At 36.3% G+C, this 24429-nt stretch overlaps 1 protein-coding gene across 3 annotated transcripts in view; it reads right to left on the bottom strand.

Moving 5' to 3' along the window:
- The window catches only part of AGMO (alkylglycerol monooxygenase), a 226441-nt gene that overhangs the window by 86266 nt on the left and 115746 nt on the right, over positions 1-24429 (bottom strand). The gene's annotated exons all lie outside the window — the stretch shown is intronic.

Genomic DNA, 24429 nt, shown 5'->3' with positions numbered 1-24429 from the left:
ATTTTGTTCCTAAATCTGTATTGGAATTTGCTCTTAGTCTTGGATACAAAAATGTGTCAGTTTCCTGATAATGTTAGGGAACGTTATGCTGCAACATTCCAATAACTTCATACTGATGACAACATGAAACAGTTATTGACAGAAAGGGCGATCTATAAAGAAGTCTCATTGAGCTTGTATGCACTAAATAATATTTTTAAAAATTAAGATGACATAAGCTAATGGTTAGAAGACATATTTTGGGAGTGGGAAAGAGGGGTTTTAATTTTTTTGTGGAAAGAACCTCTGGTAGTTGGAATCATTTCCTTTATCTTAGATCCAAGCTATTTATCCAAGCAAGATATTTATTCCACTGTTTTTTCCCACATCCTTTTGCAACTAGCACATGCTAATGGGAGATGACAGACAGACTTATATAAGTCACTTGGGGACAGCTCCAAAATAAACTTTGATGCCTTAAATTAGATGCCACTACAACAAACCATACTCAGCAATCCCTCAGAGATGTCTATGTCATTTTTTTCCTTTTTGACCTGAAACCACATCCGCCATTATGTTTTTTGGCATTGATACATTAGAAGTTTCTCATCTTTCTATCAGGTAACTCATTAATTTCCGCAAATAAAATAAATACAGGACTTCTGTGACAGTGGTATTTTACTAGAATGAAAGATTGAGCCTTCCAGTATCGTGAAACCAGTATTAGTATGCAAAGAACACAAAGAGGCCTGATAGAATGACCAAATTTACAAGTGAAAGTTGACCCATATTTCCTTGCTACAGAAGAAATGTTACATTCTCTGCTCCCTTCCCTGCTTTTCTTACCAAGAAAGTCTTCACACAAGTTCATTCGCCCTTTTTTTCCCTTGTTTAGTCAGTTCTATCTGTGCAAGTCAAGCTCAGGCAGATAAGAGTGCTAGCAAACCACCACGGTGACCCATTAGTGACACGCAGCTGACAAAGAGAGCATGAGGTAGTACTACATTTAAGTGTTCTACAAAAGTAACTCCGACCATGTTCTCTCACATTTGCATTCTGTTCTCAGTTCATAGGACCCAACACAAGGCTGCAACACATTCCTGCACTATTAAGCTGTTCCAATACAGAGACTGGCATTTTCAAAAAAGGCCCCATTTCTAGAGGTAAAATACCCCACCTTACCCATTTTCCTGCTACATTGCCAAAGTAAGATGGGCACACAGCTACACTCATCACAGGTTTACATTCAGAAACACACCTTCTTTACCACCCTTTGCATTCTGCTGCTTGTGGAAAGGATTACCTTAGCTTGCCCTTCAGTGCTGTCCACCTCCTCCTTTCAACTCTACTCAGAAGCACTGTGACTTTATTTCTAATTTCCTGTTGAACTATAAATATTGTATTTTGGAACTTTTTGACACTTTTTTCTTTTCTTATTTCCTCTGCTAGCCTGTTCCACAGCTCCCCACCCTTTCATATTTGTCTCCTAATTGTGTCCAGCCTGAAAAATATTTTTGAAAGTAGCTCCTTTTCTCCAAAATTGTGTGGGTGTTTTTCCCCTGAATATACACTCTCCACTGACCTTTCCCTCTTTTTTGTCCTTACATCTAGGCTTAAAAAAGTTTGGTCAACCCTTCTGTTGCATTCAGTGGATGAATTCTTTTCAAACAAGCACACTGCAGGAGTATTATCATGGCAATTCTCAGATGAGAACATGCAAATTCTTTAATTCTCTTATTCTACCTTTTTCAGATTGACAACCTGTTTTGATCTTTCCAACATGGACGTAAACAGTGTACTTTCAGATTACAGAAACATTTTGCAAATTCTCCCACATTAACACAGAGGTTTTTACTTTCAATATGTAGGATGTCCTAACCATAACAGTGTAAAAACCTTTATAATTAATTTTTATTTGGTAAATTAATTTGCTAACCTGAAGTTTTGAATTTCCAAACTATTTAAAAAATGGTGGCATAGTGACTGAGAGATAAAATAAGTGGGGAAAAATATATTTTCCACTTTGATCAGGAGAGAAAAAGACACAAGACCTTTGTCTCCATGGCCTCACTGTAACTTTAGTTCAATGGGATTCCAAGGAATATGGGAAGACTTATTAATCCCCCAAGGCCTGTAAACTGGCTATTTTTCCCTTTTTCAGCCTCTCTTGCAGGCAGGGTTCTTTATTTTCTACAATTCTCACAAGAGCTGAGGCAGTGGAATTTTAGGCTTCAGTCTTAATAAAGGAATTCTTCTCCCTTGGGTACGCAGCAGTGGGAAGAGGTATAAGAAAGTTCAAATTCAAAACTAACAGAATCATTTCACATCTTTTTTGATTGTTATCTAGTTCAGGTGACTGGAGAACACTGACAGTTAATTCAATAACATGGCATCAATACAAAAATAAGTGTATTTCTGATATCAAGGTGTATAGTATCTCACTAATGGATTTTAATTTAAAATGACAATTTACTTCCACACTGCCAGAGTGTATTGAAAAGACTTATTTATATAGCTAATGAACCATAACGTAGAGAAATATAAAGTAGTATATTACTCTGTGGAGCTCCTATGAGTTCCACATTCCTGTCTAATTTTTACTCTACTAAATGGTAATTAATTCTTGTCATTTACTTTGACAGCTTTCTGTCCGACTGCCAGGTGTAATCCACAAAATACACAGAAAAGCTACAACATTGAGATTCATACCACTCTACGTGTAAAACACTAAAGTAAAAAACTGAAAATCTATTTGATTTATGACTGAAAATGCAAAAGTACAGGGGCTTTTTTCCCCATGGACTTATGCCTAGATTAAACTGATTTGGACACATAAATGGCAGTGGTTTTATTAGGCAGATCCAAGAAAATGCAATGCTTCAAGAGGCTTAAGTTCAGTGGCTATCATTCCGTGCTAGAAGTTAGCTGTACACGTAAAATTGCGAGCACATTTCTTTACCAAAAGTAGCAAAATTCTTATTTGGCTATCTGGTTAATGCTTAGTCATTGGCTATCAACTACACAACTTTCAACACACAATTTGCCTTCCTTAGTGTGTCTAGTAGCTATAAATTATACCTCAAAGGAACATGGAGAGTGTCTATATACTTCATCATGACATTTCACTTAAAAAACCCAATTCAGTAAGTGTATACGGCTGCATTATTTCCTCTTCAGAAAATCTGGTCTAATTTATATGATCATAATCCAACTCCCTGCTCAAATCTTCCATCAGATGGCTCCATCAGGAAGCCTGAATTTGTCTCAGTGGTGATGTAAAATTTTTCAGTCTGGAAACACTGATTTAACACCTCTGCTTGAGGCCATGATTCTGAGCATGAAAGGTCTGGGCCCCTGGGCTGTTATCTACAACTCTTTTCTGTCCTCCCAACATAAATTCAGCCATAAGCTTCTCTCTGAGCAGCTAGTTTCCATTTCTAGTCCTGTACAGAGTTCCACAGGTTCATTATAACCACGCTGTCTAACACTATTTGAAGGATTCCCCAGTGATTTCCAGGACAAACTATACTACGTAATTGCTTTCAGGGTTTCTCCCTCTCAGCCACCACAACACATCTGCTGCATGGCCCAGGACAGGGCCCTCAGAGAGGTCACATTAATAACGTATCTTTGGCTGAAAATCTCCTACTAACAGCACTAACAGTGCCTATTAACCTGCAATTCAGCAATTCATTGAGGGTAGCCTTGTCAGTCTACTATTTCCACAAAGTCAACTTCTGCACCTGAAATCGGGATTAGGGTTTCAGTAAGTAAAGGATTAAAAGCAAGCCTTAAACTGCCTTTTCTCTTAGGAGCATATAACCCAAAATGACAAACAAGAGCTCACAGATAAGAGAGACAATTGTGAGGGATGCTTGTACCATGGTCTGCCTTGAACCAGCAGCCATCTAAAGGGGTTTTTTGGCCAACACTAACACACTTGTTCCTGTCTTTCAGAAGCCCTCAAATAAGCAGATCCTGAGAGAGGATTTGAGGGAGTCATTAGTAAATAATAACTTAAGAAGTCAGTTCAACAAATGAGAGGAGTAACAAGATAGACACTTAAACCATCAGGGATAGGCTCAAGATTGACCTTCCCAATGAAATGGGAGGTGGTGGGAGACAACTCCATGCAGACAGGAGCATGGAGGAGAGTGGGAATTTGCTTGGAAGATCTGAAGATTAAGGCAAGAAGTTTGAACTCACTAGGGTTGGAGTTGGTGAAAGTTCAAGAAAAATGTGGGATGATCACAAATTATCTGTCAGGCATGACAGATGTAGCATTATGTAGCATTTTCTTCCCTCTGAGGAAAAAAAAATGGAATCTTTTTTTGATCCAGATTGGGGACTTAGGTTTGTGGGACCACAAGTATGAAGGGCTCATCAAGCTAATGACAAGGACATTTTTTTTCCCTCTCACAGTCTCCCTTTCATCTTCTGAAAAATAAGCCTATCAACACACCAACAAATTAATATGAAATTGTATACACTTTTCAGCTGAAAATATCTGCTCAACATGTCTGATTACAACCATCCTTGTCTCAATACATTACTTTTGTAAGGGTTATTTGATTATGACCCTTCTTGGTCCAGATCAACTAAAGCTGGTTATTCACAGTATACACAAGCATGGAGCAGATAAATATGCTTCATGAGGCAGGGAGGATTCCTGATAGTAAAGAGTAAAGCAGAAATGACCATACGCATTAATGAAATTCCTAATATAACAAAAAAATATTTCCCTGGATATTACACTCCATTCATCTGTAACAACTGGGAGTTATCCAGAACTAGTCAGGGTCAGAATCTAGGTTCTACTGAGTTTAAGCACTATGCAGCTTTTAAGCTCATTTAAATTTAGTTTTTGTCTCAGCTTGGAAATAGCAGAGGCTAGGGGAATTTCACTTTCAGAGTTCTTGTCTGAGTTGGCCCACTTAATCCCTTAATTGGATATTGAATTCTCTAAGTATAAAACCAGAAACTGTACATGCTTCTCAAAAAAAAAAAACCCAAAAAAACCCAAAAAAAAAAAAAAAAAAACATGGAAAAAACTGTGTGTGTTTAGAATTGACAAAAATCAGGGGACTTAACTCTAGAAAATAATTTTAAAGTAGAAAAAAGCATTCACAAAGAGTTTTGCTCATTTTTTTAGTAGAAAATAGAATCCAGAAATAATTAGCTATATTATTTTATGCTAACACAGATGACACAGCTGAAAACATTTAATGAGTTTCCCAATATTTATTTCAAAGTAGTGTTTTACAGCTTGAAATGAATACCAGCGCTGGCAGGTGTCAAGACTCAATAGCAATTTACTTTCAGAGTAGCGATGCAAATTACACACTTGAATTTTACAAAGAAAAGAACAGCAGTAAAATATGTAGTGACAGTAGTATGAAATCTGTAAGAAGTGGAACAGCTCAGCTTCCTGATATATGTGGTTCACCCAGCAAAACAAAACTTTTGTGACTAGCACTGACTGCAGAGTGTATTTAAATTTAGCTCCAGGATTCAACATTGTAATTGCTTAAAAGCTCACTATGTTCCAGAGCCTAAATATTTTGCTCTGGTTCAGCATTTCTCTACATTCTTTTTACTAAATTGAACACTGAATAGGAAATCTTCCAACCACAGCACAAGTTCGCTCACTCCCAAAATAATAAACAGAAATCATTAGAACAGATAGTTCCCTTGGTTATTTTATATCAGTGTTGAGAGAAAATTAAAGCCTCATTTAAGACTAAAAACTAGTAGAAAAGTTAGAAGCCTGTATCATTATTAATAGCATTTTTAATACAAAAGAATAATTATTTGGGGTTTTTTATTTGAAATGCAATTATGTACTTGCTCTGAAAAAGTAGCAAGTCTATACAAGTTACTTGAAATTTGTAAATATGTGCTACTAACCCTAAACAAAAAACAGAAACCTCAGACACAGCATGATTAAAATCCTGTGGCAATTAGGGATGATCTAAAACTGAATTCAGACATGCAAAATCTTCTTCATAGGCAGAGGGAATTTTTGGCATTTCAGACCAGTACAGTAACTACCCTGCATAAAGGCTCAGGTTAGCGGAAAGGAAAATACAAACTACAATGCAGCGAAGATTTAAAACACATGCTTAACTTCATGCACCTAAATAGTCCCATTAATGTGAAGTTAAGCATGTGTGCATGTTTTTGTAGGATCATACTCAAGTGATACCCCTTTGATGAATGTTTCTTCCTGTGTTAGCAGGGAATGGTGTTTGATCAGACCAGCATGGGGTTAAGCACCCTTTATCTTTCCATTCTCCACTTAAAGGACCCTACCACGTTGGTGAGTGTGAGAGGCAACATCCAGCCCTGAAGCTATACAAATTCTGGTTATTTTAAGAGGAATCTCTAACATAGCTGCAACTTGGAGGTCTGATTGTAGGATTTGTATCCTGTGAATTCCTGAGCTGCTCCAGGTTGAAGAAAAATTCCTGACAAAATGTTCTAGATTTTTTTTCATAAATTATACCTAGTGATTAACATAGAAGTAGTTCCGCTGATCTCCATATTAATCTTGTTGTGCTAAGAATACACCAATCATTTTAATATCTTATCCACTTTCACTACGATATGAGGCCCATTTGTGTATATACTCACACTATTTTTTTTTGCAGTTTGGATTTTAATTTCAACAGCAGTGATTGCAATATAGCTGCATAATATATCACACTGAACAACTACGAGCCTAAGCTGAGGTCTAATTATACATGTCTGACTTGAAGTTTCTTTAGGCATGTTTACCACAGTAACACTAGTTCAGCCATCTGCATGATGAGAGCAGTGTGTCACAATAGGCAGCGGAGTTTTGTGCAGAAAAAAACCAACAAACCAAGGATGCAAGGAACTGGTTTCCTTCAACAGTGTAACTTCCAGTTGCTTAGGGCCCTCTGATAGGGCAATTCTAGAGCCTCTATGCTACCACATTAATCATACCTAATAAATGCATTAGAATGTGGGCATTCTTGTATTCATTTTCCACTCAGTTAGACCAACACAAAGAAAGATTCTGTCATTTGCCCAAGCAGTCACTAATTTAGCAATAAGCAGGAATGGATCTTTCAAGTTCCCATTCTCATTTTAGAAGCAGTTAAGGAGGTTGCATTTTTTCCCATTATTCATTGAAAATATACTTTGCTACACTTCTTCCAAGCAGAAGTTTATAACTGCCTATAACTACTGCATTATGGACTGCTCCATATAGACACATAGCTTGACTGTATATGCCACAAAGAGGTAACCACACACGCTTCCTAAAATGAAGAAGAATTCAAAACATATGAATTCAATCAGGATAGAATATAAAAGAAAATGTAACAAAAGGACAACAGGAATCAACCCTAGATCCTTTGGTCAAGAAAACAAACTGAGGATTATTAATGGCTGTATTTTACTCAGTCAGTGGCTGAGTAAAATCTTGTCACAAGCTAAACTGATTCAGAATAGAAAGCTGAGAATTTGTCTGAAAAAAACCCCAAAAAACCTATTTCTTAAATGCTGTTTTAATACTCTATATATTGTTTTGATGCCTTTTCCTGGTCTTAAAATCAAGAGTCAAACACGGTTAGAAGGGAAAAGGGATTTTACCTTGGTATTTATTTTAAGGATCCTTAAGTGCACTACGTCCAGGTCAAATGCACCCCAATGCACCCCGCAAAAATGCACACCCCCAAAAGATCAGGTATAACATTATAGGTTTTACTAATTAGCATATCTATCAAAGATTCCCCAATGAGAGGCTCAAGTGAGCCCCCCTCCCCAAGGAACCTTCTCCTGGATGGTTCTATCTTAGTTTACAGAATGTGTTCTGGAGAGGACCTTGGGGTCTGGGGCACACTGATCCATAGCTACAAAGCTTCTAAAATGTTTAGTCTCAGCTTGACAAACAAGCCCAAGAATGTAGGCAAAAAGAATACAGAAGTTGTAAAAAGGTATAACAGGGGTATGAAAGAAAAGGCAAAAAATCTTCGTGGCATCAATTTCAACAAAAAGTAGATTTGGATATACTTAAGTAAAGAATTGCATTAAAACTAACTGAATCATTACACATCACTTAAGATGCAGCATGCCTGAATTCTGGTTTGGGATTGTTTTGTATATTCCTAATTTTAGAATTAACAATCCTTCCAGTTTTTATTATCATCTTGTTATTTCCCTTTTTCTTTCTTGATGTTATGGTGACTGAAAAATATGTGACTAGAAAATGGTAGCCTTTCATACTTCAATCCCCTGACTTCCCCTGGGGGAGTGGATTACTGCATCATAATACTGGTATCTTTTAGTTAATGCTGTGGGCTTCATTCAACTTCAAAGCAAAGATATTAAAGGCTCGTTTTCCACTACAAGGCAGGTGTATTTTTATTAGCTCTTTCTCAAAATTGCTATGACTTCACTTGTGGATACCCCGCCAACAGCCATTATTGAAAGTTGGACTATAATTGCTACGGAACATGCAACGTCTGAAGCACTAAACCAGCGTTACTGCAATCCTCCAACGATTGACTGAAACCAAGTGTTACATCATTAAAGCTGAATTACAACACACCCATGGCGTGTTTTCCATGTGTGCTATTTTAAACAATAGTAGAGAAAAACCTGGCTATAAATTCACAGATCCCAAATTTGTTCAAAATCCATGAACAATGAGGGCTGTCTGACAGGCTCTGTTGGCTCTATTTTAGTCAGAAATGTCACGCACCATAATTAAATGTCTGTTTGGCTTTTATTGGAGATGGAAATGCTAGCTTTAGTTATAAATTTAAACAACCTGTCACAAGGGGAGACTCCACATTTATATAGTTTAGGAAAGTTTAGCAATTGTAATTGCTCCAGGAAAGACAAATAAACTAATGGAAACTATTCTATTTTTTAATTGGCTTTGCATCAGAAAAAAAAAAAAAGCTAATGGTATAATGGTATAGCTTTCATCTGGTTTGAACAGAGTTCTTTGCTTTGGTAGACAGTTGGTGCACTAGTACTTTCCAATGCTTAATTTTCATGCAGAAATTAATTGAAGACTACAGTGATCACAACTTCTAGGTTAGGAGAAGATGCCACTGTGAAGCGGCAACAAAATACAATCAGTACTCCAGAAAAATGTTTAGGTCAATTCTGCACTGTTCACCCTGATGTTGTCCAAGTGGAAATATTTTGCCGTCACCTTGGTATGCAGAGACTATTATACTTTAAGCAAATCCTTCAATTTTTCTACTCAGCTTCAGAAATTTTACAGTGCCCAGATTCCAGTGGAAAATATTTGATCACTCATATGCTTGGATAGAAATGTGTCACCTGGAATAGAAATCAGGATAAACCTGCCAGCATCCTTATGCAGACAGGCTCTGCAAATACATACTAGGCAAGATCTCTGCCAAATAACTCGTGTCTGGCCAATACCGCCTTTCAAATAGTCTGTCAATGCCAGTTGCCAATAAAGATTCATTATACCACGTATAGTTAAATATTATTTTAGCTTTTGCATCTACAGTTTTAAACTTACACAGTAGCAATTCATTTGCTCTCCACATACTACCTGTCTGCAAGTTTTTGTGCAGTAGCCAATCACAATATTCACGCTTCTCACTAGCACCTAAACAATACACGTCTTTTACTTAAAATAGATCAGTCAGATGTAAACATTTCCAAATTCCGTTTTTCACTCACACACAAAGTATGTACTATAGCTATTTTAATAATATTTTAAATAGCAATATCAAATCCAAAACTTTACAGTAGATGTCATAATTATCTAAGCCTTTCCCCACTGTGCTACTTTTCAAGAAGCTAATAATTTCTTCTGGGTTCTATCAACTACTGAAATGTAGGTCAGCGTGTAATGTCTTCTACTCCTGAAAATGTATGCATATATTATATTAAATTAATGCAAAAAAAACCCCAGTAGTGATCACAGTGAAAAAAATCATAGTGAAACTTTAGAGCCATTCCCTCAGGTGTGGAAGATTATCCAGAGTAGTCCCAAATCATAGAAAGAGTTAAAGTTGTCAAAAAATGAAAACATTTTCAAGAGGAGTGTGTACCACTTTCACCACAAATACTTGACTATGCATCTTCATTCTCTCTCTCTTAGAAAAAACCAATTAACCCAGACTATCTCACTTCAGGATGCTATTTACTTTTTCAAAATTGCACCAAACTTGCTGTTATGAAACTTCTTGAGCATTTGTGTTGATTTTAACTTTAATTTTACCCATTTTCACCTATTAGAACTACATGAGAATAGTCCAGTGAATAGATATTAACTTTTGATTCCTAGAAACACGTGATAGAAATACCATTTACAATACTACTACTACTACTATTTTTTTCATAACATTTTTTATTTACCTGATAAAACATGTTGCTTTCTCTCTTTCTTCCTTTCATTGTATTACATCCTTTCACACAACTTCATCACTATTTTTCTTCACTCCTTCCCATCATAGAGTCTTGCAGTGTCCTTATGTTTCACTAGCCCTTCAGTTATCTGAAGTTCTCTCCTGAAACCTTTCTTTATTGTTGCTCATACATTACTTCAGATTTTCTATTGAATTAATTACTTCCTTCCTTCTGGAAATGTTTTTAAATACTAATTTAAATACTTATTTCAGAGAGCCCTTTTCCATATGAAGAGAGCTAATAACGTTTTGCACAGACTAAATGGAAGCATCTATATGTTTTTGCATGCACCAGTCAGAACAGTTAATGGCAAAGATTTAAACCCTATTTAGCACCCTCATCTTTAATTCTTCTGGCTATTGATATGTCATAAACATTGTTTACTGATTTCTCAACACTACTTCAGATCATTCCTGCTCCTGCAGAAGACATTGGTGGCTAAACAATCACTGTCTCACAGATTAATCCTCTCTGACAACAGTAAAGTCTGTTTGCAGTGCTAGAACACTCTACTGCTGTATGACCAGGAATCATATTTGGTCCCTGTTTCCAGAAAATTTAACTTTCATGTATTCAAAAAAACAAACAAAAAATAAGTCTCACCACCATGAATAAAGGGATAAATCTATTCTTATGTTGTGTATCTGAACAGTTTTCTTTAATTAAATATATTTCTATCTTTTTTTGCTTTTATTCAAAATGATCTATTTGTAGATCTTGTATAAATAAAGTTTATTTTAAGCCATTATGAAGGGCTCAGTAACATCAAGTTTTTATGGCATCTTGTATAGCTCAGAAACACCATTCTTGTGCAAGCATTTTTCTTGTTCTGTGCTTCTCTAGATATTATTAATCCCAGCACAAATTCTATCATCTCTATGCAGATCCCACTCCTTTCTTCAGGTTTTATCCCCCTCACCCCACCAGAGAAATTCCATCCATCCCTGTATCATTGTGTGTTTGAATGCTAGCTTAGGTTAAATATACTTTAAATTATTTATCCCTGTATTTCCAAATAAATCTTACCTCCTTTTCCCATAATTCTAGATATCATCACTGTTTATATGTCATCTTCAAATTTCTCCTCTTCCCATATCCACATGCACAAATTCTTTTCTAACACACCAGAGATAATTAGTCTTATTCATTCATGCATCTAGGATTCTTATCTGGACTCTTGTCTTGTCATATCTCCAATGTAGCAATTCTCTCTGTCAAAACCTTTACACCTACTGAAATAAATGGGTCTTAGACTGTCCCTTTGGATAAGTAATTACCTTCTATGTATATTTCCATTAGCTCCCTTTTCAAAAGTAAGATAGTTTTCAACATTTTAAGGATCTTTTCAGCACATATCTCTCTTCCCTGAGCTACTTCTGGTATCTTTCTTTACAAACATGCTCAATTTTCAGAAAAATGCTTTGTGATTGGCCCTAATATTTATCTATTTTTATCTGCTGCCTTTCATCTCATGTTTACATAGCACACGCCTGGAAACAGGACTATTGCTTTGTTGTGGGACTTGACAGTACCTTGTACAACTCTTAGAATGCCTGGTTGCCAACTAGTTTGACTTCAGAGTCCATAAAGGAAATATTTAGTCATAAGTAGCACATTGCAAGCAGTGAATGTAGTGATGAAGTGCTTTGCTACTTGCAGACCAGCCTCTCATTAGTACATTAAAATCCTAATTTACTACTGTAGAGTCAATGGACAACATGATGCTTCAGGACCTCCTTAATACAGCAAAGGTCAAAACCACGCAAATGTTTTAAATGAGATTCCTAAAGCACTAAATAAACAGTTGAAAAGTATTTTCCTCTTTAAATATCTTGAATCAGAAGTAATAAAAAATTTCATATTTGGAAGGCACTTTTTAAACCACATTGGTCAGAAGAACATCTTGGAGGCATTCCTCTTTGCATGTAATAAGACATGTAAGGCAAATATAATTGTTTGCCCTGCTGGAGAGATTTACTTACATTGATGACTCCACATTTTTTTTCAATTATCTTATCAGGGAGAGTAAATAAAACTATGAAAGCAAGTAACTAAACTACCACATTTCATCTATTAACAAGGCAATCTATTCTTCTGGTCAGCAACATACTTCAAAGTGCATATTCAACCAGAATTTTTCAATTTTTTAGCTCCCATTAAAATAAAGCAATCAGGTGCTTCACGTGTTTCATGTAATGCTAAGTGTTACTTTTAAATTAAGCAGTAAGAAAATGCTGGAGCTCCGGAGAGCTGGCATTACTTAAAAATTACTGTACATGAATAGGTACACGTGCATAATTATGTAATTGCACTTGATGGCAGTAATAGCACATAGAGAAGACTATTAATAGTATGCAAAATCTGCAGAAATCTCATGAGGACAAATATCCTCCAGAAGTATGAAAAGGTGGCCCTTGGTACAGAATATATTTTAGTTTTACCTTTCAGTATGACGATTACCATGAAAGAAAGGATCAAAGGCAAATGGCACAGCTGGCAGCTTGAGAATAATTTAAGAGGTGTACTGGCAATAGCTTTTTGGTTTCAGTGAGATGGACTGCATTAGCTGTAATAGGGAAATGATGGTGGAGAAAAGTCATACAGCATTCTTGCCTGGCATTAGTACAACATTAGCTGAACCTGCAATTTTGACGACTTCATAAAAACTTCGAGGAAAAAAACTTATGCTAATGAGTATTAACAGTAGCAATGTCTCCTCTGTAATTTAGGACAGAAAATTCAACACCACATTTAGGCTTAAATCACAGATTCAGGAACTCATGACCACTGAGGAAATAAGGTTAGGATGTGCCTGTAAATCCAACCATTATTCCATGACCTTGTCACCAAATTACAAAGAGATAACCTGCCTGCAAGGACTCGTCTAAAGACTTTAGAAAGCAGGGCATCTGGGCTGGAGAGATGTCAAATAAGATAATTAATAACTGCACATAATGCCATACAAACCTAAGGTTCTTCTCTCATTTCCCACTCTCCTTGCAAAATTCGAGTTCTACAGCATTGTAGGGATGGGTCCACATAAGCAACTTCTAATCACTCAGATCCTTAACAAATGAAGTAATAACAGAGCCTGGGAGAATGTACATCCTCCCTGATTTCCATCTTTATCCTAACACTCTCCCAGACTGTTACAGGTACCCTTTGGACCAGGTGTGCCCTGCATGGAATGGGGAGTATCTGTGTTTGCCATCCCTCATGCCATTTCCTTTCTGCTACACTTCTAACCCATTCAAAAAATAATAATGTTGCATTTAATAATATACTTGATAGGCATCAATTTTCACATCCTTCTCCCAAAGGAGACCACACTTAGGACTAAAGACACAACTCCTGTCTGAGTTTCCTTCAAACAGCAGAATTTTGAAGGGTATCAAGCCTAGCTTGTTTCTTTGGAATTGAGCTAACAACATGATTCCCTTTCAACAACACTTTTCCAAAGATGATTTACATTCCAAAGACTCTGTCTAAGCCAAGAGGTGAACATTTTTCCACACATGTATAGTTCTGAAAATCAGAATCTCTACCACCAAATCTATTATGGGTTCTCTGAAATTATTGGCATATATGCCCAAATGTGCTTCTGTGTAGAGTTTATTAGTATGGATTACTACACAAAGCAAAATAAAATCATAAAGATCTTGCAATTTAGTCTCCAAAAAGATAAAAATAAAACAGTAGAGAATGCAAAATAGTTAGTTGGGCAGATTTTATTTGGACTGTCCAGGAAAAATGGACCAGTTTTGCCTGCATGCTGTTTTCACAGCTATTATTTCTGTTACTTTTGCAATCTGATGCTTTTGATTTTTATTTGATGCTAATAAGTTCTGAAAGCCAGAGAGCTTGCAAAGCCAAAAAAATAAACCTGGATCCACTAAAGAACCTGTTTTCTTCCTTCTTAACTCTCCATTAGTCAGGAGTTCACTGGAATGAGCAGATTTGATTCATTTAGTGGATTGAGACTTTTTATAAGAGCTTGGCAGAAATTAGCAATTACTTAGAAGGTGATAAATAGTCCAATAAGAGACTTGAAAACATCAAGTTGTGATTGCACCAATTTATATAAAAATTAAAGCTATATAACAATATTGGTTCTATCACTATTCTTAACCAGAGTACTCTAGAATTCTTCATCTCTTTCAAGTGAGCTACCCTTGAGTAATGTATAATGACAGAAAGAAAATCAGAGTGTGAAAAAGCTGACCTAAATCCAAGGCGCTAATGTTCTACCAATACCCAGGACTGTGTTAACTAGACAGTGTTTGCTTTTTCAAATATCCAGTTTCCCTCTGCTAATGAAAAGCTTCTTACTTCCAACAGCAAGATCCTCAGATAGCCACTTAGATGAAACACTCAATTATCTCTCTGTGCTCTTAGAAGTAGAGATGGGACAACTAAAACAAAGAATTTTTTTTCTTGAAATGTGTTATTTCAAGATCAGTGAACTCACAGCAAGTGGAAAATTTTGGACTTTATTTTAAACTGAGAAGTTTGAGTGAGATGTTTTTGTTTCAGACTATAATTTGTTCTGCTATTTGACTGTTCTGATTTTATAATAGTGAGGTGAAAAAAAAAAACAAAGTGAAATAAAAGTGTATCAACTCAGGTAGAATGAAAAATTCCAAGTACCCACCTCCAACCTCCCACCTGTTTGTGTTTGTCTTAACATTTTGTAAAAGAAGTTAAGAGATTTCCAATTTTTTTTTATAGGTTTTATTTTGATTTGGTTAGAAAACTAGAAAATAAAGTTTTCCCTAATCCTCTCCATTTTCCTTTACTATCTTTTTATTCCTCACACATAGGGGGGAAAAAAAGCAAAAGTAATAAAAGGGAAGAAAAGGAGTAAGGAGTACTGTATCCTCTTATTTAGAAAAGTCACAACTTCTTTTCAGTGCTTGTTAAAACATATCAAAGCATATGCCATGGTTTTTTTAGTGAACTGTACATTTTAGACTGCTATCCAGAGGGCAAGGCAAATTCTAGCAAGTTGTATGTAGCTTAATTTTTAAAATTTATGAAGCTCTTCTCAGCCGTTGGTATGTTTGTAACACATTTTTAGGTCCGATTCAGAAGTCTGACAGATGAATTCCTGCTTTTCACATGTTTTATGGTCTGAGGATGCAGTTTAATAAGCCTCAGATAACCCCAGGAGCTAATTACCATCCATGCACATAGTATGGAAGATACATTTGGAATGGATTCAGCTTTGGGCAACACCTTCATTAGAAGCAAAGATGGCTCAAAAAGATATTAGAATTTTACTCCTGAACACTTCTAATCTCGTGCTAGAATGTTCTCAGCTGAAAATGACAAAGAACTTAAAAAAATACATATACATAAAAAACCCCTGAGTTTTCTAAATAAGGCAACTGTTTAATAGGTTTCACTTCTAAGCCTGGAAAAAGAATTGACCAGAAATTCAACCATGATGATGGCAACTCTATTCACTGCTTACATAGTGAGCAGAAGTGGGACAGGCCCTTTTATGTATGCACAATGACAGGTATCTTCCCTAAAATGTTATAAACTAACTAGGCTGGTCTCAAAAGGAAGTGGGAAGGGCTATGAAGTAGGTATAACACAATGCAGTTAATGGCCAGACTCTGCCTCTTAGCATCCTGCCTCACTACCACTTCTAGCTATTTCCTAGTATCTGACCACTCTTTGTAGGCAAACTACATGAAGCCATCAAGAGGAGAAATTAATAGATCTAGAGAGTTATATGCAGATGTGCAATGAGTGCAGGTAATAGCTAAGGACAAAATATAGCATCCCTTTCTCCATAAAACAAAATCTAGGATGTTCAAACTAAAACCAGGCATCTTCAACTGTATTAGCTTCCAATCAGCAAAATAAACAACCTATTCAAACATTTCATGGTTTCCACATGAAGATAAACCAAACAAATTCTGTCAGGACAGATGTGATCACTCCCAGACTCTATAGGGGGTTGCTGTATTATTTTCCCTTGGTTTCAAGTGATAACTAGAGCTTTACATTTACTTTTTTCTCATAACACCTATTTCCAACTTTTAAACATACAAAGTGTTTTGTGTGTTCTGCATTTGGTAATCAGTTGTTAAACACAGCATTTGCTAATCTTCTTTCATCAGGCAATTTTTATTTGGCATTGGCAGGAGAAGGAAATTTTAAAACATTCTCTTTGTGCTGCGTAATACCCAAATATAAAATCAAATATAGTAATGTTGCTTTCTCTGTATTCCCTTATTCCCTGACACTAAACATCATAGAAAACAGAACTTGTACAGGGGAATGATATAACAAGGCAGTAATAAAGAAAATAAATCACAGCAAAGATAATGGCTTGATTTTATCTTAGTTATCTGTTGCCCACTTTAGACAAAAGGCACTGGCTGGTTAGAATTTAGCATGGAATCGCCCAGATGTCATGAACTAGTTTTCAGTCTCTGTAGTTATTTCAGGTGCTGCTAGTAGAAAAACAGAGGTTCAACTTTTACTGTGCTTTTCTTTCTTTGTTGTTCACAAGAAGCTTCTGAAAAAATAGACTGAGCAAAAGATAGCATTTATGATTTTAAAAAAAAGTAATAAAACATATTATAGAACATTTTGAGTTAATTTCTGCTTTCCTACACAAAGGTATTGATTTAGATTTCCATTGGACTAAATTACAGTCCAAATCTGTGTGTCATACACAGACATTCTGGTGCAGAAATGTTAAGTTTTCATAGCTGCCATGCTCTGCTCACTATTACAGAAGTGGGGAGAGACATTTATGAGAAGAACAGTCTTATACTATTTCTCTTGCAAGATACAAATATTGAGTAACCCTGGACTGCATGTATTTTTTATATCTGGGATTTCTCTACTTAAACTGTACGAGACAGAAATATCCAAAATATTTTAAATAGTAGGTTGGTTCTTTGTGGTCACCTTGTATGTGCCAAATCCAGATCTTTTCCACATCAGAAACAGCTTGTTTAATTAAAGCTTTTATTCTTAAAAGTTAATTCAATCCCTCTGCCTGTCATGTTGAAGATAAAATTCAAACTAAGTCATCTGCACTTATGGTCTTGGGAACACAGATACCACTCTTCTCTCTTTAAGATTAGGATAATACCCACCTGCCTGGTAAATAGCTTTGGAGGTAAGCTACCTAGTTTTGGAAGGCAGTCTACTAATTTTGCATATCAGGCTGTGGGTGAGCTTGATGGGCTAAAGACAGCCCAGAGAACGCACACATACTGGCCATGCACAGTGATGCTGGAAGGCTCCCCACTCAGGGGTATTCTACATGGCTGGGGGATATCTTCTGCATTCCTCAGACTGCATCTTCTGCTTCTGTCCACACGACTTGTGTGGATGGGGAATCTCTGCAAGTAAGCCAATGTCTTGCATTCAGGACACACGAATTGCCCATCTTACCCTGCCTTTGACTCTAAGACATTGCAATGTACTTTACATGACACCTTTAAATCAACTCTGAAAGTAAAATTTACTTGAGTGTAAACTGATCAATAAGCAATAGCCCTGTCAAGAGTAGGAAACATGAGTCTTCCACATCTATGGAAAAAACAGGTATGAAACAAATTTATGTATTTGTGCATTAACAACAACAACAACAAATCCTAGTTAATACTCTAACACTGCAACTACAGTTACACAGACAAACATCTACCCATGTGGAATATGTCAGTTGTCACTAGGGACTAATATCAGTGAAGCAATTCGCTAGTATGGAGATCTCTATCATTATCCATGTGTTATTATGATGTGGAAAAGAATGCAGTTTGACTGGGTTTGTAGCATTACTGGCTCATAGAAAAACTGTGCTTTGACGTACAAACCATATCCAAACCGTAACAAGATGTGTGAAACAGCACAGCTTCATTTTTGCTAAGACACCCTCAGATATACAAATGAACATTAATAATCTCATTGGCATGGCTGTCACCTTTAAAAAGCAAACACTGCATACAGCTACATGCCAATCACTAAGTGCTTTGGGCTACAAAGGGTTAGAAATAAACTTTATATCTGTGAGTGCGAGTGTTGACAGAAGAGAACACAAAATTTCAGTCAGTATAAGTGAACATGTATTTTCCATCTTCAGAGTACTACCTTTGCTTTATCTTTGACTGCATGCTTCTGATTTCTGTTAAGTATGACTACCTCGTCTTGTCAAACAATTAAAGTGACAAAAGTAATAGCAGATGCTTCTTTCATAGTCAAAACTACAGCAAGCAGACCATAGCTTGCATTTTATTACACCCGCTCTATACAGCTTAGTAATTGAAAGGTAATAGAAAAGATCCTGATAATAAACTGCCAGTTTACTTTTTTTTTTCAGACAAAATAAATATATAACCCAATTCAGGCTTCATTTTAACAACACATTAGATGGTTTCCAACTTGTCTTGATTTTTGTTTTATTTTATGATTGTAAATAAACCCTGGAAAATTCCTTCCCCAATTTTACCACCTGAAACTGCAGCTGTTGGCTGACACTATCAAAGCCTCACAATTCCGAACTCACGTGCAAATCTCATCAAGTGCAGACACTTCTAATTGATTCCAGAAGTTTTTCTTTTGCTAAGATCAGCGGGCAGAAGAAGAATAATGAGCAGCTTTTAAGCAGAGGGGGAAGGGTGTTGAGCTCAGGGAGTGGAGATTTTAAAAGCTCCAGCTCAACTGCTCTGCCAGAAATGCAGAGCAATTTTACGGTCAATTGGCCAGAGCATCTGGAACTATACATCATAGTCTTTAGTTGATGGTGGTGAAGTCGACTCTCAAACTGGCTAAGTCTAAAATCAGTAATGACTCTGCTGTCACACCTAAGTGGAAACTAACTTAATCTACTGCCAGATTTTACTGTGTCTTTTTCTAAGGGACATTATTCCCCTTAGGGCAGTTGTCAAGAATATTAAAAGTCCAGTCCCTAGGATACACTGCATGGCATAGCAAACTTTTTGAATGGAGCTAACATAGAAAAAACCGATTACAACGCGTGTTTGTTTAATTCCATGTGTGTTGACAAGGCTTTTTATCATAAGGCAGCAGAGTTTCCTTCCATCCCCAGTTTCATTTCTAAGATATATTTGAAATACACCAGCCAATCTAGTTAGGGCACAGCGACTGCATAAATGCTGAGGTCATAAATCATAGCACAGGGCATGGAGCTTTCACCTTAATGGAAACCAAATATGGGATACGCGGCTCTTTGAAATGTGGCACAGATGATCTTAACGAGGGACCAAGAAAAAATGCTACAGAGCAGAAAACTATCGTTGATGTGGAAATAAGTTCTTATGAGTAAATGTTTGTTTTATGTCTGTACTCATAAGTCAGTATTCCAACACTGGTAAATTATACTAAGAAACGAGGCAACAGCAACTCTTTGTACGATGAAAGGAGAAATAAGTAGTGTGATAATATATCACATTAAGAGGGACTTCTGTGGAACACAGGATACTGTGTAAATCAGTTCTTTAATAAAGAGATATTTTATATTTTATCCAGACCAATTAGATCCCATGCCCTAAGAAATACCAGAATTGCATCAGAGATGAGAGAAGCAGTCCATTTGGTACAGAATACTGTCTCCAAAAGTTTTTGGAACAGTTGCATCTACCAAGTTCAGATACTCTGGAGGAGTAAATAAGCAATTTGACCACAATAAAGCTCATTTCTACCTTAAGGGCTGAATTATACCCTGCAGCACAAGATTCTGTATATCTTCCAAAGCTGGTTATATTTCTAATGTACCACATGCCCACATAAAACAGAAAAGAAAACAAGTTATTAATTTAAAACATCACACATGTATAAAACCTCCCTTTTTCTCTCTTTTCCACCATGAAAGCTGCCCTAGATTTTTGTCCTTCCTACCTGTAAATTAATACATGCCAGCCAACACGCTCATAGCCAGGCAGATCATTAAGTTGCAATGCTGAAGTCAGGGTGAAAAGATTTACTCTCAGATACAATACCTTAGCTGCAACAAGGGTAAAAGATACACACATCAAGACAGACATCTATTTCCTCCTCCTTCTTCCTCACTCCTAGCCCGTTAGTTTAAGAGTCTGAGTTGCAGCTACTATGAGAGTTGGTGAAAATATTTAAAACAAGAGTTCCAACAACATGTCAATGGCTCTCATTTCTACTTGCTCCTCATTAGTACTACTGTCAAATAACAGCCAGTGCTTGACCAAATTCAGCTCATGGAATATGCTGGCTGATGCCAAACCAGAGCAGTTGGATGGAAACACTTTAAAGAGGTGGACCATCATCACAGATTTATTTTTACATATCGTGCCTGCTGAACCGTCACATAACTGAACACACAAGCAATGTTTTCTGCTACCTCCAGGTGGTTAGGGGGCTCCAGGCCCAGTCTGACAGAAAATGATTTGGCTTTAGTAATACACACAATCATCACATTACACAGGCATGAAGTAATCAGCCTAAAGAAAGCTAACTAGTATAGGATGTGGCAGCACACATTCTCAAAACACACCAGCTCTTCAAGCCAGTCAAATATATTCCCTGTCATCAAGGTTTTCAATGACCTCCACCCAAGAAATAATTTTCTTAAGATCTAAAAATTTCCTCATATATCAGCACTTTTTTTCTTAAATAAACAAACAAAACATAAAACCTCAAACAAAGAAACAACAACAAAAAAATCCACACTCCCTCCCCCCTCTACATTCAGCTAATCATCCATATGAAATACATACAGGAAAAGGAACAGAAAATGCATGCTGAGGAATGTACACGGTTCCACCTCCTACATTACTTTTGTAATGATGATAGCTTCAAATTATTTTCTTATTTGGAGAAGAAAAGGACACTGCGAGAGATCCCCATGAGTATATCATAGAATGAATTCAAATACAACAGCAGGAAGGACAATATATTTAAATGATCAGAAAAATAACATAATTTTCATAAGGAACCAAATCTGGTAACACACAACTTCAAAGTATCGATGGAGCCAATGCCGTCTTTATTTGACTGCAGACACAGAAAACAACATATTAAGATTGCAGCTTTAGCAAAAGCAGAAGTCTTGCTTTCTTTCTTACACACCTATAGCATCATTTTACTTCCTCCTTCCTTGAGCCTTAGCATTAAGAAACTTTCTTGCTCCACAGCAAGTTGCATCACTTACCTGAAGAAAAATCTTTGTCTGGCTAAGTCAGCCCAACCAGCTAAGCCAGTTAGCAGGGCAGCAAAGAGGGTAAGAGGACAAAGCCAGAGAGCAGGACTGTTCCTTCTGCTCAAATTGACATCTTCAGCTGCTTTTTTCATGCCCACCTGAGCTAATCTAATGGCAAAGTGGGAAAGGCTTGCTTCTTGTTTCCTCTGCTCTTCTCCCTTCTCTCACTGACCCCCTAGTTTTCTCTCATTTCTTTTGTATTTCCCATCTAGATTCCCCCCAGAAGGCATTCCTCGCAGTAATTCTGATAACTGTTAAGCCTTCTTATGAGCCAAACACAATCACTTACAGTTTAAAGCACGTATTTTTGCTAGTTAAAATGCTCTGCAAATAGCATGGCAAAGATTAGAAATCTTATTTACTGGTTCTAAAGTAGTCTTGAGAAATAGGAACATATGAAACATAGTAGCAGAAAAACCCCACACATATCAAAAATAGTTGCACACTTTTCCACTAATGATTGAACATGCTGTTGGTAAAATCAGTCTTGCACTTATCTGCTGCAATGTGCACCATTAACTTAAAAATTCTGGGACAGAATTGTTTGTTAAATTCTACAAACACTTCTTCATCCCTAAGTAATTATGCCCTTGAAGGCATAATTTATAGGAAAAGTCAACATAAACTCTTTTACATGATGTGCTCTCATTCTTGAACACCGGATTACTAAAGAATTGTTAATTTGGTAACACATAAGGATGAAGATGTAAACAGAACATTTTTGAGTATATTACAGGTTATGATTACTAGAAATATTAGATTAAAAGATTAAAGTCAGCTCAATCTAGTTATATGCTGAAGAGGGGATACTTAGATGAGGAAAACAAAATTACCAGGTCAATATTGAGATAAAACATTGATGTTTGAAGACTTTTCAACATGAATTAACAAATCTCCAGCAACCTCTGAGATTTTTTTTTTAACATAAATTCCATTAGACCCATAAGAACATGCCTACCATGACTCCAGAAATTGTATAATGCATTGGGAGCAAAAGTGGATCATTTATTTTATAAGTGGGTCATTTATTTTAAAATGGGGAACACTTTGAAGTTCATCACAAGTATTCAAACAAAAAGGAAAACATTTTTTATTATAAAGGTGGTGAAGCGCTGGAACAAATTGTTCAGAGAGGTGTTAGATGCCTCATCCCTGGAAATTTTCAAGATCTGGTTGATCGGGGCTCAGAGCAACCTGATGCAGTTGAAGATGTCCCTGCTCATTGCAGGGGATTGGACAAGAGGACATTTTTACTTCCAACCCAAAATATTCTACCATTCTATGATTCTGTGATTACAAAAGCTATTAATATCACCAAATTGTGGATTTGTGATAAAATGTCTAGTGTGGAAATACTGGCATCACTAGGAAGAATTATCTATTCTGGCCTGCCCAAGAGCAAATTATTTGAATGACACCTATTTTTTCAGTATTTTCAAAGAAAAATTGTGAGCAAGGTACTCCTATCTCTTGTTAAAAATGGACTACATAGTTTCAAACAAAGTACTAAAAAAAGAACAAAAAAGAACTGTAATATGAAGGAGAAAAAAAACAAAAGGAAGAAAGAACAGGAAAATTCAGTAGAGAAGAACTCAAGATGGCAATAAAGTAATTTTTTTAATGACAGAAATACGTAAAGAACAGAGCAAGAACCACTTCATTTTGTTATCCTCTTCATGAAAGAATAGGAAGCTATAGAATTCCCTATAAAAATAGGAATAATAATCAAATAATTTTACTTTACTCATTTCTTAGTAAGAGACACTTTTACATATGCACACAGAACTCTGCAAGGCAGATATTAAGGGTGCATATTATGACAAAATTCTCCCAGAATTTAGTTAGCATACCCAAATAATTCAAGTCTGAAAGCTATGTCTCAAGGGCAAGATAATTAGTTCCAAAATTTTAGAATTTGTCACTTCAAGTCTTTCTACTATATTAGGCTACTCAGAAAATTATACAAACATTTTCCAAATTATATTTAAGCAAACCCCTTAAAATACTTGATGAGTTCTTGCGGACTCTTATTAAATGAATTCAAGAACAGTTAGATTTATACACCAAAGCTTTGACAATGTAACAATGTGGGGCAGGGGGAAGCACAGAATTAAACAACTCTCAATTAGTGGCATTTATCTAGCTTTAAATATTGTCTACTAGTTATTGATTTCCAACACAGGCAGAAAAAAAGAACAGAAAAACCTCCCAGACCCACAGTAGCAGTAGATTTTTCTCATTTTTCTAATTCCTTTTCCCTTAGAAAAGCAGAAGAAGCAAGGCCACTACTAGAAACCGCCAACTGGGAAAGATGCTATAAATTTTGCATATGTTTGAAGTCAAAGGAACCATTTTGAACTTGTTTGAGTCTCAGTTCCTACTGTTTTATTTGAGTTTTTTTCTGATTTTAAGCCAAAGAGTAACTTTCTGATGAGGTTCTATTAATCCAGCCACCCATTCATACCCTTGCTGGTTATGAATAACCAGTCTTTTCTGGTAACCAACAGTAGGCAGCCTGGTACTGTTATTTAGATAGGAATAATATCAGTGACTATTGTTATTTTATTGTGGTAATATTAAAAGAGACATGAACTACCAACTGTATGGAAAAGAAAAGGAAAATAATAAAAAGCAAAAGGCATGAACAGGATAAAAGTGCTAAGAACACGAAAGTAGCCATACGTAATCAGACCATAGGTCTATTGAGTCCTGCATCCACTCCTTGTCAATGATGAAAAGTCTGTTTCTGAGGCACAGGATTAGTACAGAGCAAATATTTTATATTTAAGTCTTCCAGCCTCCAA

Source organism: Corvus hawaiiensis, chromosome 1, assembly GCF_020740725.1.
Source record: "Corvus hawaiiensis isolate bCorHaw1 chromosome 1, bCorHaw1.pri.cur, whole genome shotgun sequence".
NCBI classification, from domain to species: domain Eukaryota; kingdom Metazoa; phylum Chordata; class Aves; order Passeriformes; family Corvidae; genus Corvus; species Corvus hawaiiensis.
Note: the sequence above shows the minus strand (reverse complement) of the source record. Positions and strands in the feature narration are given on the sequence as shown.